Source organism: Lepisma saccharinum, chromosome 20, assembly GCF_977018435.1.
Source record: "Lepisma saccharinum chromosome 20, izLepSacc3.1, whole genome shotgun sequence".
NCBI lineage: Eukaryota > Metazoa > Arthropoda > Insecta > Zygentoma > Lepismatidae > Lepisma > Lepisma saccharinum.
This window is the reverse complement of record NC_139248.1, coordinates 67,406,934-67,424,601: the sequence shown is the minus strand read 5'-3', so window position 1 is coordinate 67,424,601 and position 17,668 is coordinate 67,406,934. Positions and strand designations below refer to the sequence as shown.

At 39.3% G+C, this 17,668-nt stretch overlaps 1 protein-coding gene across 1 annotated transcript in view; it reads left to right on the top strand.

Annotated features, from left to right (window-relative positions):
- LOC146003312 (putative G-protein coupled receptor CG31760) overlaps positions 1-17,668 on the top strand; it is an 822,492-nt gene that overhangs the window by 440,654 nt on the left and 364,170 nt on the right. The window lies entirely within an intron of this gene.

Below are 17,668 nucleotides of genomic sequence, written 5' to 3'. Positions count from 1 at the left end.
GTAGCTGGGATATAAGAGGGAGTGGGGCGACGCAGCCAATATAACGATATCACGTCACGTGCAAAATGTATAATCATGGCAAAAGTTGGTCTATGTAGGCCGGAACAAGTGATGGTATCATAGTGGGGCACGGAGCTGGCGCCCCAGTTCACAGGCAAACGAGTGCACGAAAGAGCCAGATCTGACTCCAAGAGAGCTAAGTTGGCAATACTGACTCGGAGGGGAAAGCCGGGAGGAGACTGTCTCGCATGCCCTTAAGGTGACTCTTTGAGGGTCAAAAAGCAGGTTATCCTTATGGGGAAAATAAATACGCGATGGGCACGGCGGGGAAATGTGGGTCTCATCCAAAATTTCATGTGGGGTGTTTTTAGCTCCGTTCGAACCCAACTGATTTGCAAAATTCTCACTTTAGGGGAATTTTGGACCAGGCTATCTGTGGAGGCACACTGCATAGTGGTAGGTCTAGTCCCAATTAGCCTATCTGCACACAAAAGTGTACATGAATCAAAACTCACTGTACTTTGCTAATTTATTAGCAGACTTTAGATCAAAAATATTTGTTCCTAGACAATTCGTTCCTCTTCTACAGCGTTTTACAAGTGCTTTTCACGTTTCTCAGAAAAGCAGTTTCCTCTAAAAGAAAAGGTAACCGTGGCGATTTAAAGATAAAAATGGTCTCTGCCTGTGCAGGGATTCTTGGAATAAGCAGAGTGGTACTATTATACGTGTCTCCAAACCAGGGAAAATAAATTAAAATTCATATTACCTCGAGATTCCTCCATTAGCAGAAAATAATCCAAATTAATTCGTTTCGTGGAAATTAATTTCGGCATCCTAGCATCAGGGATCAGACTTGTTTCTGCAAGATTACCAAACAAAAGAGAGATGGCGCTGGCATTTCAAACAGGTGCTTCTTCATTACTTGTTTTATTCCTTGAATTTTCATGTAATGTAATTTTTATGTAAGTTTAAGAAATTTACGACGGAGAAAAAAGAATAAGCTATCTGTCTCTGGCATTCCTAAAACTGAAGGAATTGCTGCACCAATATACAATCTCTCTCGAAAGTCTGTGAGGCAATGGCGCACATAATAGTAGAGAAGGAGCGAGTGAGAAAAGTTGTGCACACCGCTGGAAAACTGCCGGTAGCTGCAGCTGTCTTTTACTTCTCTATGCACTCTTGAGAAGTTGTGAAGCAAGGCCGCGCATAACTGTGGAGCGAATCAATGTGCACTGCTGGTAGCTGCAGCAGCGTGTGCGAACTCATGTCCCCCCTCACGCTTCCATTGGTCGAGTCCAAGTTGCTCTTCTTCATTTAACTAATATACGCTCTGTCTCGGGAATTTGTGGAGCACGGGCGCACATAACAGTCAAGAAGGGGAGAAAGCGAGTGGGCGGAACAAAGCAGTGGGCGCTGGTGCAAACGGCTGGTAGCTGCAGCGGCATTTTCCCCTCCATGCCTTCACTTCTCCTCTTACGAGTTCATTGGTCGAGCCCTCTCGAGTCACTACTTGTGCAGAGGAATTGCTTTCGTTCGCTTGCTCCGGATATTGCCGGAACAGAGTAGTTGAGTATTATATAGCTTTCTCCACTCACCTGTTGCTTCTTGCCGACCTCTGTGGCGGAGGTCGCACAATGCGCTATGATGGCATGGGTTCCGGATTCAAATCGTGGCCTTGGCAGTAGTGTTCTTCATGAGTGGCCTTTCATCATCATCATCATCGTCGCGATTAGCCAAAAGTTCCACAAAAGCGACGCTAGGAGCCAAGAATATAATTGAATCGCTTGTTGCTTCATCTGTTTAAGGTCGATATATTGTTCTTGGAGAGCTTTCAGACAGAAACAAAACGCTATGCGTGTCTGTTACAAACTAACCCTTGTAACAAAGCAACATAAGCTGTACGTGTCGCTTGTCGCCTGTGTGTCATTCGAACTGGGTCGCTTTCTCAATATCGCGCATCATGTCGCCACGGTCTGTTGTTCTCGCATGCACGGTGCATGTTTGCTTACAACCTGAAATGTCCCGTGTCGCTTCGTTCTGATAGCTGCCTAAAGCCACTGTTCACAGTAATGTCAGCATCATATTGGCTTCGTGAAACGGCAGCTCTTTCAAGTAGGTGGTAAGGGGACGATAAAATTTGCTCATTAATTTATGAACACTCTGTATTTCTTTCTCAAATTCATTTTCACTTTCAAGGTTTTACCATGCCGTTTTTATCTTCTTGTCTTTCGAAAATGGATTGACCCAAATTTTATTTTCGTTGTAAAAGTATTAGCTTGATTCTTTTTCCAGTTCTACAGAATTCTTTCACCAATTTGATTATAAGTTCGAAGATACAGGCAGGTAAAGAACTCCGGTGACGTCACGGTACAAGAGCTATAAATCCACGACAGCCCAAGGAGTTGTGCACTAATGGGATTTCTTTTCACGTTGTTTCAGTCTTGGATAAAAGCCAAAGACATGAGTGTTTTTTTCCTTAGTGCCTGAAACACTGCTTTTACTTGGTGCAGGAAACTAATGACCGGTCTCCACGTCGCCTTTCGGCTCGTTTTATCTTGTTTTTATCTTCTTCTACCACAATCTTTCGGCTCTGTCTTGGCGAAACGGTATTGGAAAATCAGTAGCCGCGCTTGCATTACGAATTATAGTTGAAGTCTTGATTCGAACGCCTGTTCGGTATCTTTGACATAGTCCGAGAGGAAGCCGACCAGACGCCTATCTTGTTTCGAGCCAATGTTGCCACATGAAGGGAAATTTCCTTTTTGCAGGGAAATTTTGTCCAAAAGGGAAAAGGGAATTTCGATGAAAAATACCACAATTTCAGGGAAATTTTAAGACATCTGACCACATTATTACAGTTTATGTTAAGTTCCAGTTTCATAATCACATTTTTATTTTTCTGTTCTTTTTTCTGCTCCCTTGAATATAGCCTGTATCTGTATTTATATTTCTGTTAAGTACATCGCTTTTCTGCACCTTCAGACTATAGTAACGATGAGGATTAACGATTAAATGGATTCCTTACCAGGATCCAAACCTGGGACATTTCAGGAAGCGATTTTAACATTTGTTTTATTGACACGGACATGAACCAACGGAAATACTACTACTACTGCTTCCACCACCACTAATAATAATAATAATTACAGCTACTGCTACTACAACTACTAATACTTATTATCATTATTGTATTATTTGATTAGGTGAAGGGAAAAATTGGTCCAAAAAGGGAAATTTTGCCCGTTGGAAAGGGAAATTGTGTCTTCATGTTGTGGCAACACTGTTTCGAGCCAGAACCGGTTTTTCTGATAAGCGCTATTGAGATGGCCTCCGCGGGTTTTTGCCGACGTAGTATGGGTTGTTCTAATATTTGGTGCGGGGGAGAGCTGTGGAATGTCGTCTGCTAGTGCTGCAGCAGGCAGGCGGCGGGAGACTCGCTGGGGCAATAAGAAACAGTTTCTTTCTTCGCACCACCCCTCAAATCCCAGAATAGACCTGACTCCCTCCTTCCCTGTCCCTCCGTCTCTCTTCATGCGGGGGCCTACCAGTGTTGCCACAATGCGAGGGCACAATTTCCCTTTTTGGACCATTTTTTCCCTTCACCTAAACAAATATAATAATAATAATAATTATTATTATTATTAGCAGTGGTAGTAGTAGTAAAATTTCGGTTGGTCCATGATCGTATGAATAAAAAAATGTTGCACAAATTTTTCACATACATGTTAGTTTCATCGCTTTCTGGTCAGATGTCCCAGGAATCCATTAAATCGTTAATTCTAATCGTTACAATTATCCGAAGATACAGAAAAGCGACGTACAATAAACTTAAGAGAAATATAAATAGTTACAGGTTTATATTCAAATTTCACATAAACTGCAATATGTAATATAGAGTGAGAAGTCTTAAAAATTTCCCTGAAATTGTGATATTTTTCATCGAAATTCCCTTTTGTCTAGAACTTCAGTCCAAATTTCCTGCAAAAGAGAAATTTCCCTTCATGTGGCAACGCTGGGTCCTACTCCTGAGCGTTCACCTATACCTGCGGTGTTTAGACACAAGCCCTTGTGTGTACATATACGTATAGGATGAAATAGCACAATACAGTAACACAACCTAGCAAAGATAACGCAACCTCGCGTTAAGAAACCTCTAAAGAAACTGAGCTGGCAACATCGCATTTACTCCACGTGGACTTGACAAGAGCTGTCAGTTCTTAAAACGGACGCTATTGGTGGGAAAGGTTTGAGGGGAGGATCTACTGGGCTCCACGTGGACTTGACATGTTGACAGAAGAAAACTGATGTTTCGGAACTTTTTTCTTTTAAGTAAAGTGGCGTTCGAATCAGGACTTGAACTTTACTGGGTACGAGGAGAATTGCCCCCGTCCCCTCGCACCCGAGCGTTCTTGTACACCCAACGGCAAATGTAATGGTAGCAGGTTTTATTTAATTTGTTTATTTATTGAAACTGCATGATATTCATGTCCAGGTTATTGGAATAATCAAAAAGACTTAGGTGGGCAGGCAATGTGTCACGAATGGGAGAGGAAAGAGGAGTTTACATCTTGTTGGGAAACCTGATGGTAAGAGACCTGTAAGAAGGCCAAGACGAAGATGGTGGGCTAACGTTGAGATGGACCTAAAGGAAATCTGTAAGGATGGAAAAGGATGGATTGATCTTGCCGCAAGGCTTGTGTTGTTGCAGCCATAAACCTTCGGGTTTAGATAAATCCCAACTGTCCGAGCTCAATTATAGTGCTCTAATTACAATTGTTATTACAATAGATTCACTGCAATGTTACAGTAATGTTTTTCAAGCTTATATAAAATCATTGCAAAAATATCACTGTTATTTACACTTGGAATTGTGTTAAAAGAGTTACACGTTCTCCACAGCGGAGAAGTAGAAAGAATTGACGATTTCTCTCTCTGACAAAGACAGATTTTGTGCTTGGGACGTGTTTTGAAAACTTGAACATTGAATGATAGACTATAAGTTTACGTCTAAAGTTTAAATCACCAACCCTGAGACCTTCTGTAAACAAACCGTCTCACCGATTCGATGTATCACTGAACACGGAGACCTTCCCGCACGCATAGAACTCGCCATGTTGAAAGTGGCACTACTTCCTTGCTGTTCACATGATTACAGTATTTTTAGAAAATAACCAATGTTATGAAATATTATTTGTGCGCACAAATCTCTAAGCTCATTGAAAGTTACAATGCATATTACTACAAAATGTTCACACTTATCTTGCTTTGCGATGTCACCAACTTATTTTACGAAGTGCACTATATTTGGCGGAACAAAAATCGTTATTAAGATGTTTGTCAAAGTTTCCAACCGCAACAAATTTACGAACTTTCTTTGTGTTGTTTTGATCATCATCACCAATATATTTATTGGACTTACAGCATTGCATATGGCTGTTTATGCATTATATATTTTATTTACATAAGATACAATTTACATAAAATAAAATCACATTTCAAATACACTTCTATCTATATCAAACCCTAGAAATATACATTACCATGTTATATCATTTTGTCTAAATAAATGCAAGTAAAATATATTCAATTCGCATGCAAGAAAAAGCCAAATTTATGGGAAATGATTACTGGTGCAAAGAGTTAACCATAAAGGTGAAGCAATAAGTGCAAAAGAAAAAGCATTGGGTTTAAAGTGAGACGTCATTTCCGGCAGCGTATCCCATACTACAAATTGGCCGTTGTTTTTTACCTTACGTAATGAATCCTGTAACAACGCTGGATTTTCGTGTGGATTATTTTACTTCTATGAGTTTGCAATGCTTTCTGTATGCACGTGGTTTTGTTTACAGAAGGTCTCAGGGTTGGTGATTTGAACTTTACATGCGTTGTCTACACGTAATCTACGCGTAGATTCTAGTTTCTAGTTTACGTAGACTACGTAGACAATATAAAGTGCATTAAAATTAATTTTCAAGGGTTTCATGAAGAGAAGAAACATTTTCAACTATATTGGTTCCTAACGAAATTAAAAGAATCCTATTTACAACAATATTTCTCTTCTCTTCTATCATCAACTATGCAAGAAGTATGCAAGAAAGAACAACAGATGGCAGTCGTGAGGCAAGAGTGGTATTTCCCCATAAAACACTAGAATATTTCCTGTATTAGGTGTCTTCTTAGGTGAGAATTTGTTAGAATTTGGAAGAAAGAGTATGAAAAGTTCTCCTCACACATCAGCAACTAATACGCAGTATAATTTTCTTTTAATTCCACGGCGCCCTTTGCTAAATTATCACCTTTCGCCATGTAGTTTACATAGATTACGTAATCTACGTGTATAAAATAGTCTACATATAGAATGTAGACTATCATTGTTTACGCGTAGACGCACGTCACTGGTTCCAGTCCATCATAATTCAAAAGACCCATACACGAGAGTAGTCGTCAACACACAACCACACGCACATGTTGATGCCCGCATGCACGTGATACTTCATGTACGGCAACCTCCGTGGCGTAGTGGTTAGCGCAATGTGTAACGACTCCAGGGTTCGAATCCCAGGCTGAGCATGGGTGTTCTTTGTGAGTGTTCCGTTGTCTATTTCATCACTCATCTTCATCGCGACTAACCAGAAGTGGCAAAAGAGCGAAGTAGAATAGAATAGTATTTTTATTTTCTGCTGAGCGAGGTTCAGCCTAAGGCTGCTCTACCACCTAACTCGGTGCTGTAATAAGGTAAATGTTCTCCATCACATCTTTCGATCTGAGATTCGATCACTCAAGGTAGGCTCGTCGTCAGCGATCGAACAGTATTTGTTGTCTCTTTCTCTGGTTTTATCTCCAGTGCTGAGTGGGATCGTTTCGAATTTGAACGGCCATGTTGCTGAGTGGACGGCACGCTTTCCCAGAATCAACAGATCTAACTGGACCACTTTCCGAGACGAAAAGACACCGTAATCAGATCCTTATATTTATATTGCCTCGTAACGAGTATGTTACAAGATTCGTACCAAAGTAACATATTAGTTTAATATTTTTGTCAAGAGATGGCGCTAAAAACAAATGTGGTAATTTTATTTGATAACGCGAGAATTAGTAAGAATAATAACATAGCTTTATTACACGAACATGCATAATGTATTATAAAAATTTACAGAGCGGATAACGAGACACTAATTGGATTAAAGTACTCAAACGATAAAGTATCAACAAAGACTCAGAACTGTTAAATAGAATTATTTGCTTTTTATATTGTGGGGTTTTGTAGCATTTATAATTTAATGGTTATCATTACTTTCCGAAACGGCCTGCAGTCTCCGAGGAATGGACAAATACAAGTCCCGGATGGTGTATAATGGGATCTTGCACCATTTTTCATGCAAACATAGTCACAATCTTTCTCAGTGTCCGCCTGTTTCTGTCACGCAGTGTAGCTACATATTCGTCTACGCAGGTGTTTTTCTGATGTCTGTCCGGACACACTATTATGTCATCATGATCTTGGATAGAGTCCCTCTCGATATTCCAAATAACATGGCTACTTTGGTAATAGTAGCAAGGCAGGTACCAACAATTTGCCCTCTTTGAAACACTGTCAGCTCCGACATGATTCACTGCACTGCACGCTATCTACAGCGCAACTGTAGACTCCTACCAGTCTGACAGGGTCCTATCTCATGGCGCAAAACAAAAAAATTTCGCACCGCGTCCGATTTCAAGTGGAAAAATTGCGTCGATATCACCCATTCCGATATCGTGTTGTTTCCATATTTTTGTCCATCCCCTGTACAGTGGTGGAAAAAATGTCTTCCCCATAAGACTTTAATGGCAGTAAATAATGCCGGAAGGGTAGGCAACACACATTGCACCATTAGGTGATCGGGTGATTCTGTCTGTCTCAAGAGCAACTCGTCTTTCATGCAAAAGCCAACAGGCACAGGAAATGTAGGAAAGTCACGTGACTTGTCAGGTGGAATGTTGTTCGTCAGGAAATCGCCTTTTCTCAAGCCAGGTCGCAGAACCGACAAGAGCTACACGTTATATCTCCGAAAATGATTCCCCTAAAAACGTTGAACGAAACGGTAAAACAATTCTTGCCTTAATTACTGTATGTGCCGCAGTAGCACAGTCGTTAGGGCGTTTTATTACCATGCGAGAGATCTGGGTTCGATCCCCGATGGGCGATAATCGGGATTTTGTCCACCTGTTCAAGTTGCGTCTTGAGCTTGAACTTGGAGCTAAAATTGCAATATTTATATTTTAAGATTTAAAACAATCTACCTTTTAAAGTTTTTAACATTCGAAGCTACAACGTGCTAAGGATAAATATTCAACTGTCAAACGAAACAATGTTTCGGACAGGAAAAAAAAATAGATAAATATATACTAACAAAAAAAATCTCGTTAATATGTGAGAAACGTCCACGCCGTGTGATGCTCTCATAATTCTCTTCTAGTTATTCAAAATAAGTTGGCTGTGCCTAACTTTGCTTAAAGCATATAAGTATATGTATATCTGTGTACGGACTCATTCTCGTCACAACTGCTTACCTGTGAACGGACATCTCTCGTCACTGCAGCCTAATTATACATCTATTACTTCTCAACTAGAACTTTTAATTAATCGGGCGGTTTATACCCTAAATCACGGTACGCCAATTTGTACAGCGTTGCGAGGAATATAATTAGCGTTTCGTTTCTTTACATATTAACATGAATTGAAAATTTTTAGGCAATGTATTCGTAAGTTAAGGTAACATAAGGCAAGTGACTAACTCGTATAAACTTGACTATCTCCTTAATCTAAGCTCCCTTCATGAGGTACTAGGAGACTTCAGTCATTAAGAATATAAATGAGTGGTCCTCGGGGCCTTATACGTTCCCAAAACTATATATGTATAAAATGTAATATCCTCGTTGCAAAAGTCTTAGCAGTCATAGTTCAAGCATTCTAAATCCTTTACAAGTTACGGTCAGTTTTAAACCAAATTTAAATTAAACTTTTAAGAAATTTCAATTAATAATAATAATAATAACAATATATTGACTGAAACAAGCATACTCTGTGCCATAACTCGTTAAAATGCACCATAGTGCCGATTGACTCTAACTCCGTGGCACTAATTTATTTTCCTCATTCATAAATAACTTTAAAATCCACTTTTAATCCACGTTATTAATTAATTAAAATGTTAAAGATAAAATCGTTTACTGTTCACTGTAGCTTACTGCATCCTCATAACCAACGTTGTAATAATTTTCGTATTTAAGATTATGTAAAAAAAATTCTAAAATCACTGTCAATGCAATAAATCATCAAATCTAAATGCCTTTTCCTTATTCCTTATTTAAAATTCTGGATGGTAAAAAATTTCCCAGGTGGGAATTTGTCGTAGCCATGGTACCGGGTTTGTGAGTGAACCACAGAGCTACCAGGAGCAGATTGATAGGGAATCGTCCACGGACGTCCCTGGGCCGGCCACATTTTTGATGAAATGGGCCTCCCTAAAATCCGACATGGAACCTTCCGCCACGCGGAATGCCGGACGCTCCTGATACCAAACCGCCAGTCCGACGCGGGTAACCGCGACGGAGCTAGGGCGCAGGTTCCTTCGCATTCTACATTTCGCTGATTACCGACCCAAACTTGAAGTCGATAAATTTAATCAAATTCATCCTCATGTTAGACTAAACATCTATCATGGCATATATAAATTCTTCTCCCACCCATTAATGCAAAAAGCTTTAAGCCCTATGTATTTTCAAAAATAATTTTGGCAAGGACATACCAAAAAAACTAAACTAATGAGCAAAATTTTGGGATGGGATTGAATTTAAACTGGTTAAAAATTTCTTTTCATTTCTAAAAAAAAAAATGAAAAGACCCGCAAATCTCCACCACGTAACGAACCTTAAAGTTCGTGGGATCTTAAGAGTATCTAGCAGGTAAACCAGTTAATCGATGGGGTGATGTAAACTACTCATCATTCATCCTCTTGATGAGACCACTCGTCATTGACATGACGAGTTATTGCTTGGCATGCGAAAGGTACAAATTACACAAAGGAATTAAACTACTGAAAAGACAATGGACACTCGTTGTGTTTTGTGAACCGTTGAACCTGTATCATGGCTGGGTGTAGGATAATTACCTGTCTAACTGAAGTCTCTTAGCTGAATGAAAATAGCGAAGTCCTCTGTAAGCTTCTCTCTTATGCTGACCAAAGCGTGCTTCCACTATCGACCTCCTGTCTTGCTGACCTCCTCTCTCTACCAACTCAATTCCCAAAGTCCAGTCACTTCCCAGCTTGTCTCACCTCTATATTCCCTGGCCATCGAGCTCTTCCTCGATGCCGAATCGCCGAATCGTGTTTTTAATATAATTGCTACCATGCAAACCGCTGACACCAAAACCAGAAGTGTTACCTGTTCCTGAAAGCTCAGGAGGTTTGCATGGCACAACACAACGCATTGTAAACATGCCTAAGAGGCTTGAGACAGCTGAGAAAAACAAGTGAATGCCCTGGTCAACATGAAGCGTTCAGAGAGACTTAATAAAATAAACATACAATCTTAGGGATTGATACGGTATAAAGTCGGTACCTGGAGGAAACTCTAGGGAAGGGGGTGGGGGTGGTGCTGATCACATCATTCCCACCTTCGGCCAGATGAAGAAAGCGTGGGGCCCTGACTCCACTCCCCCTATACGCCTTCATGGCTTGGTGCAAGGCACAAGGTAGGACTTTGCATTTTAATTACTATACATCCCAATTTTGTCGCAACAAAACTTCCCAATCTCTACGTGGGCTTTCTCCCAAGATCCGTAGGGATGTGAATAGGCTCCAATATTTCTTGACACAATTGATACATGTTATATTTCCTTATAAGAACAACAGCCGAAATATATATTGTCTTTTTTTGGCGGGGAGGTATAATCCAAACATGTGAGGTGATCCTTTTCCCACTACTCACTCCATTCTCAGAAATAAATCGCAATTCCAAACACTGAAAATGCAGCACTTTCTACATCTTAGCATGCAAATATCTACATAGTAGCAAAGTAATGTGTGGAAAGAGAAAAATTGACGATTAGTAACGACACTCTGGAAATCTTTTAGTTTATTTTTTTTTCAATTTGAACTGACATTCATAACATTCATTAACAATTCAAATATTGACAAAAGAATAGCTTAGGCGTTCTGCTACTTTCAATTCTTCATTATCGTAGTCACCGTAATTCTCTCTCTCTCTCTCTCTCTCTCTCTCTCTCTCTCTCTCTCTCTCTCTCTCATCCTTCCCGATGGCGCTGTAGTAGAGGAGTCGCCTTGTAATCAAGGAGTCCCCTGTTCGATACCCGGTGGAGACACAGTGGTTAGGATCCCACTTTAAACTGTAGATGCAGTCTCGATTAGCCTTTGTGTGCATAAAGTGGACTTAAAATACCAAATGAAAATAAATAAAAATAAAAATCACCGTAACTCTCTACAAAGCCAGAGGATCCATTTTTGAAACCTGTTGAGGCTTAGATGTAGCATTGCATTCGTATCATTACCCATCATCTTCGTCGTCGCGATTATCGCAAGAGGTAAAAATGCGACACAAAATAACCCAAACAGAAGCTTGGAATCAATTTGAATATTGGTTACGTTGGATATGTGGTAGAATTGTTTTAAATATCACTTCCTGTGATGTAATAGGGTTTTTGATTAAGGACCATTTGTATAATGCATATCGTTGATGCGAACGATAAGTGGTTTCACGTTCACCACACTCTTCGGTTGTTTAGAAATCGTAAGGAAGAAGGATCTCCAAATTTCCGCTTTCACATGTCAATGAAGCTTTGAAATAAGTTCAGTGTAGGTCACAAAAGAGATTTACATATTGTTATGATATCTTTTAAACACCACGAAATCTAATTCTAATAGAATACGATACTACTCCTTACGTTCCTGTAAATGTTCACCATTAGTCTGGCGAAAGAAAGTAACTAAGATTTCCGTGTTTCCTTGAGGAAATATAAGGCGCCTGCTTGTAATAAGCAAGCACCAACTGCTTCGATCAGTGACCTTCACTGCCAGAGTGACTCACAGCAGGCCTGCGCTCGTTCCAGTGTGCGTATGAAACAGGTATTTTATTTCGTTCGTTCCAATCCACAATTATATCAAGCTATCATTCTAATATTTTCGTAAAATATGTAGTAAACAAGTTGTATACACTTCCAGAGATGGGGGTGTTGTAAACATTTCTGAACCCAAAGGTCGAGCAACAAGGAAAAGATGTGTAAGCATTGGAGGTAATAACAAGGTAATAGAAGTTGAAGGAAATGCTGGAATAAATTATATCAGAAATTGGGTAAAAACAGTTTTCATCACACATAGGGCTATCAGATCACTCTTCAGCGGAAAGTAGGACAAATTGTCTCAAAATGTTGGACACGAACGCATTTGCAGTAACTATAATAGGTTACTAGGACATCTTAGGATATAACGAGAATATGACACATCTTCAGCTGAAAAATTAATGTTGAAGTGAACGGTTGAGTTCAAAATTCCTCAACTGTTAATTAATAGCACGGCTGTATGTGATTTCAACTTGTGTATGTAAGACAGAACGTTTTTCGTCGATATGGGGCCAGGAAGAGAAAACAATCCATGAATTCGGGAAGGAAAAAATTCACAATTTCGTAAACAAAGTCTGGAAGTTCTTGTTTATTATTATGTAAAAAACTACTATACCTTGGGAAAAAACAGAATTGTGTGCCGTGTTGCCCACGAGACGAGACGAGACGAGACGAGACTTTGGTCTGTCCCGTCCCGTCTCGTGAAAATGCTGTCTCGTCTAGTGTCTCGTCTCGAAAATATTCGTTTGTCCCGTCTCGAAGGGTTCTGTCTCGTCTCGTCCCGTCTCGTTTTGTCCCGTCTCGTCTCGTAAAAGTGATCCGGGATATCATGCCAACAAAAGTCAAAAGTAGCAGAAACACGAAATATTTTTCCGGAAAGTTTGATAAAGCTCCAAATATTTTACCCATTGCGTGGTGAGAATAAATAAGGTTCGTTAATCATTAGGACATTAATATTAAAAATGCAGTTTGTTGGTTACTGATTGCTAGGTATCTTATGAAATCTACCTTGTGGTTTTTCTCGCTTCATACAACTGTCTATCCATCGTACATTTATACCAAGTTTGTTAGAACCTGTCCCGTTTCCCGCGCTAGCGATCGCTCGACAGTTTTGGTGCCAATGAGAAACGAGAAAAAAGTCGTCTGCTGGGCAGCGAGGAGCGAATGGAAGCCAGAAGAGAGGAGCTTACGTAGACGTTGTTGCCACGATGCGTATTTTAATTTGCTGCCTGGCTTTGGCTTTCCCTAGCACGGAGTTCAGGCGGTCTTCAGCAGCAACACCGCTTGGTTTATGCTAGAAATGCCAGCGATCAGCTACCGCGGGAAGCCGGACAGGTTGTAACAAACACGGTATAAGTGAGTGCTCTTTTTCATTACTGCTATACCTTGTGGAAGTCTTGAAATGTTTTCCAATAGACCTTCTTTCTTTCTGAATGTCGAACTTCCGTGCACTATGAAAATGTACATTTTTTCTTTGAATTCTAAGCTTGGCGCTGGGGAGCAACAAAAAAGTTTTTAAATGTGTAGTACGAACACAAAAGACTATTTAAAATTTCAATATTTAGTATATTACAAATAGAAAGCATTTATTGTTCTTAATATTGTTAAACATCTTCTATGACATAAGTTTCAAAAAGTGTTTCTTTGTGATATTGTGCTGTTTCTTATGCTGAGCTTATGACGCACATACTTCTTTGTTTTCTCTTTAGCCTCTAAGTCTGGTACCACCACCGCTTGATCTAATTTATCCTTCGGCAGACACGCATCTAGAAATATATGTCGGGGGAGGGTGTCCGAGCCAAGTGTTTCAGAAAAAATTATAATAATAACATTAACGACAACAATTAAGCAAATGTTTAAATTAATGCATTAATATAATTCATAGGTCTATTCACTTGAATATGTAAATTAATCAATTCTATTATTGTTATTGCATGACATGTTACAAAGATGGTAGAAGAATAGTAATATAACAGCACGAATATTAGCTAATATCTAGCTTACGTGTAGTTAAGATCGTCAAAATCTGCATAAAAACAGCTGTCCTGGCAAGAAAATTAATGTCAAAAGAGGTGATGAATATTTGCTGAATAACAAAAAAAGATGTTACATCCAGTTGTCAAAAAATAAAGTTCCTGATTAATATTTTATGCTCATTATTATAAGTAGTAGCGTACATAAAACTTCATTAATACTGTCATTCAAAGCAGTATGATCCCAACAGAATCCTTGTTTTCTAGTAAGTTCGGCAGGAATATGTAACCCTCGATTATGCTAAACAAATATATTTTTTGTTTAGCTAGAGCAAGGCCCCAGGAGGATGCAAGAAGCCTTTCCTGCAAAAGTGTATGTTTTACGAAGCGAAGAAACGTGACAAAACCACCACGTATGGAAGGCAAACCTGCATTAAGTTTATATCGCACGTTTACAGAGCCGTGCCTCCTGAAGTTATAAAAATCTCAACTTCAATGATTCTTTTAGACATGCTATAGTTGAAAAAAATATGTTTAGATGCACCTAAAGTGCATCATTATCAGATTATGCATATAACGTGTTATTGGAATCAACATATTTGTGTAAATTGGGTGCCTCCCCGATGGCGTAGTAATAACGTCGATGTCTTGTAATGAAGGGTCCTCGCGTCGATACTCAATGGAGGCACAAAGTGGATCGGATCCCACTTTAAACTGTAGGTCGGTTCGCGATTTAGCCTATTTGTGAATCAAGTGGACTTAAATATATATATATATATATATATATATATATATATATATCAACCTTAAGAATATTAGAATAAACTAATTCACCCGCAGCTAAGTCAAATTTCACATATCCTTCTTCATCCTCGTTCATAGACTTCCTGCAATACTCTTGTGTTGCATCCCACCAGGTGCGAAAAATGTGAAGTTATTATTTCCCCGTACTGCGTTATTTCTTTTCATAACACTCTCTCTCAGAAAACCTCTTCCTAAGATCAAATGAAGGAAACAACTCTCAAGTCTCAACAATTATAATTTTTTGCTTAAATTTCCTATAATTTATCCAAACAGTAGCACATATCACGTCCTTTGGTGCAACACTGTCAACAGCTAATGTTACTTTCCTCGTCCTAATAAATTTACTTCCAACCAGTGACGGCGCCAGGGAAATGTGACGGGGGGGGGGGGCGGAAGGGGGCAACAAAATATTGTAAGGGGGCAGGTCACATTAAAACGCCCGAAAACACTACACACATATATATATACTTATATAATAATAATTATAATAATAATTATTATTATAATTATTATTATATTCATGTATGGTGTTTTGTGTGTGTCTTTTATTTAGTGTGGACGTTTACTGCCTAAATTTACTTCTTGATTACGAGTTTATCTCCACATGATTCGTTTTAATAAAGACATTAATTCTTTTTTATTGGTAAGTTGCGTTGTCTCTAGTGGCCTATTTCAGTATTGAAAGACATTCATAATTTTATAATTCATAGTCTTTCTTGAGATGAAACTACTGATATAAATATTTAAGTTATAAGATAATAATATAAATGATGAAAATAATGCTTCGAAGAGTTTAATTTTCTTGAAAAATAAACGTGACGTTGGAAGAAATGAATCTTCTTGAGTATTAGAAACAATGTGAGGCACTTAGTGAAGTGCAATTCTCCTGTAGGAGAATTTTGCTCTATGTGCTTTGGAGAACACATTGCCCACCTTTGGTACGTCCAGGACTTGACATTTCTTCTCAATGGCAAGAACAGCCAAATGAGGCAGTTTGCATCCAGCATCCTGTTTCGAGCAAGCCTTTTCAAATATTTTAAGGACAACCATCTTCGTAACGCTGAAGAGTTTTGGGCAAAATTTGTGTTTCACCTTTCAGGGAAATGTTATCACAGGATAAAAAATCAGACAAAGGTTACAGTTATCTCATAATTCAAGAAATATTCTGACCCTGGCATTACTTACTCTTACTCTACCACTCCAACGTATGTCTGTGCTACCCAATTACAGGCACCTATGGAGTTCGTGGGAAGAAGTTCTTCGATTTTGATATGTACGAGAAAGAGCGGACCTGCATGTAATGATTGAAGAGTGGCAAATCCTAATAAGCGTTCTTTTACCTGCCCGCGATATGTTTTGAATCGAATTTTAAGTGTAATTTGCATTTTAAGGTTCACGTTCAATACATTTCCAAATAATATCTATCCCCTCATTAGCTTGAAGAGTATCGAAGAAATTCCCTTTGTTAAGGTTTCCTCAGACTCATCATCTTGAAATTCAAGTCCCTGAATAGTAAGAAATCGCTATGAATCCACAATAACTGACATGTAGTGTCTGGTTTTTCTCCGATCACCTTTGGTCCTGGGTTCGATACCCAGTGGAGGCACTTTGAACTATAAGTCCAGTCCAGATTAGTCTTACTGTGCATAAAGTGGACTTCAAACGCTAAATCAACCAACCAACCAAATCTTGAATCAACTTTGAATGTCTTTTAATAATTAGCGTTGTCACTAACGACCACGATTAGAATAATTTGCCCGTACTACAGATGATGTCTTGTGGTCCTGAAAATATTCGTGATGTTTTAAAATCATCCACATTCAACACTTTTTCCCAGTTCTTAAGACTGGCTAAAACTTGGGTTAATCTCGGCTATTACAGGACATAAATGAATGAGAAATCACCTATGCCCAGGTCCGCGCTCGAATCTTGGACGAAACAAATTAATATTTGTTAATCAAGTTGGTATTATAAGCAGGAAAGTGATATCATGCAGAATACACCACTTTGAAAAGGTGAAAATCGTCATACTCTTATAAATGAACTCTCTTATTATTCGATATTTAATTAACTTCTGTTGGAGGGCCCGGGGGGGCGAAGTGTCCGACATGAGGCGTCTCCCTGCCTCCTCTGGCGTCGTCACTGCTTCCAACCCTCTAATAACTTCGCTGCCGATAGCCTCACCTTCGAAATGGAAGCTTGTGTGTCGGCGAATAATACAAAGAACTTGTGTTCACTGTCCCTCTTTCATTCAAAGTCTGCCGTTTTTCTTTTGAGCTTTCCCTGTAAAACTTCCTGTCAGCAAGCAAACCAAATTACAGAATTCTTATTGCCCCTCCCTTGCATCAACTTTCATTCCTACTTTAGGCCTGGATTTATGGCACGTACCCGCTACTGCAGGTCAACCTCGCCCTATGTTTGGTGTTTGCCCCCTGAAGCAACGGTGTCCATTGTTCAAAGCGAAACCTTTGTCAGTGGGGAACGGCGAAAAATAGTCTCGGAATACACGCTGGTCGTAAACAAGCTCTCGCCACCCTGACATTGCTGTCAGCTTCCCTCTGAAGTTCGATAAAACTACTTTGTGAAATGTGTTTAATAACGAGTTAAAATGTAGACAGTAGATACTACATGTATTTTGCTCATAAACTTGAAGGCTAAATTTACAGAATAAAAAGAACAGCTACAACATTCCTTCATCTGATTTACAGAAAGGCTAATCGGGACTGGACCCACAGTTTAAAGTGGGGTTCAAATCACAATGTGCCTTCACCGG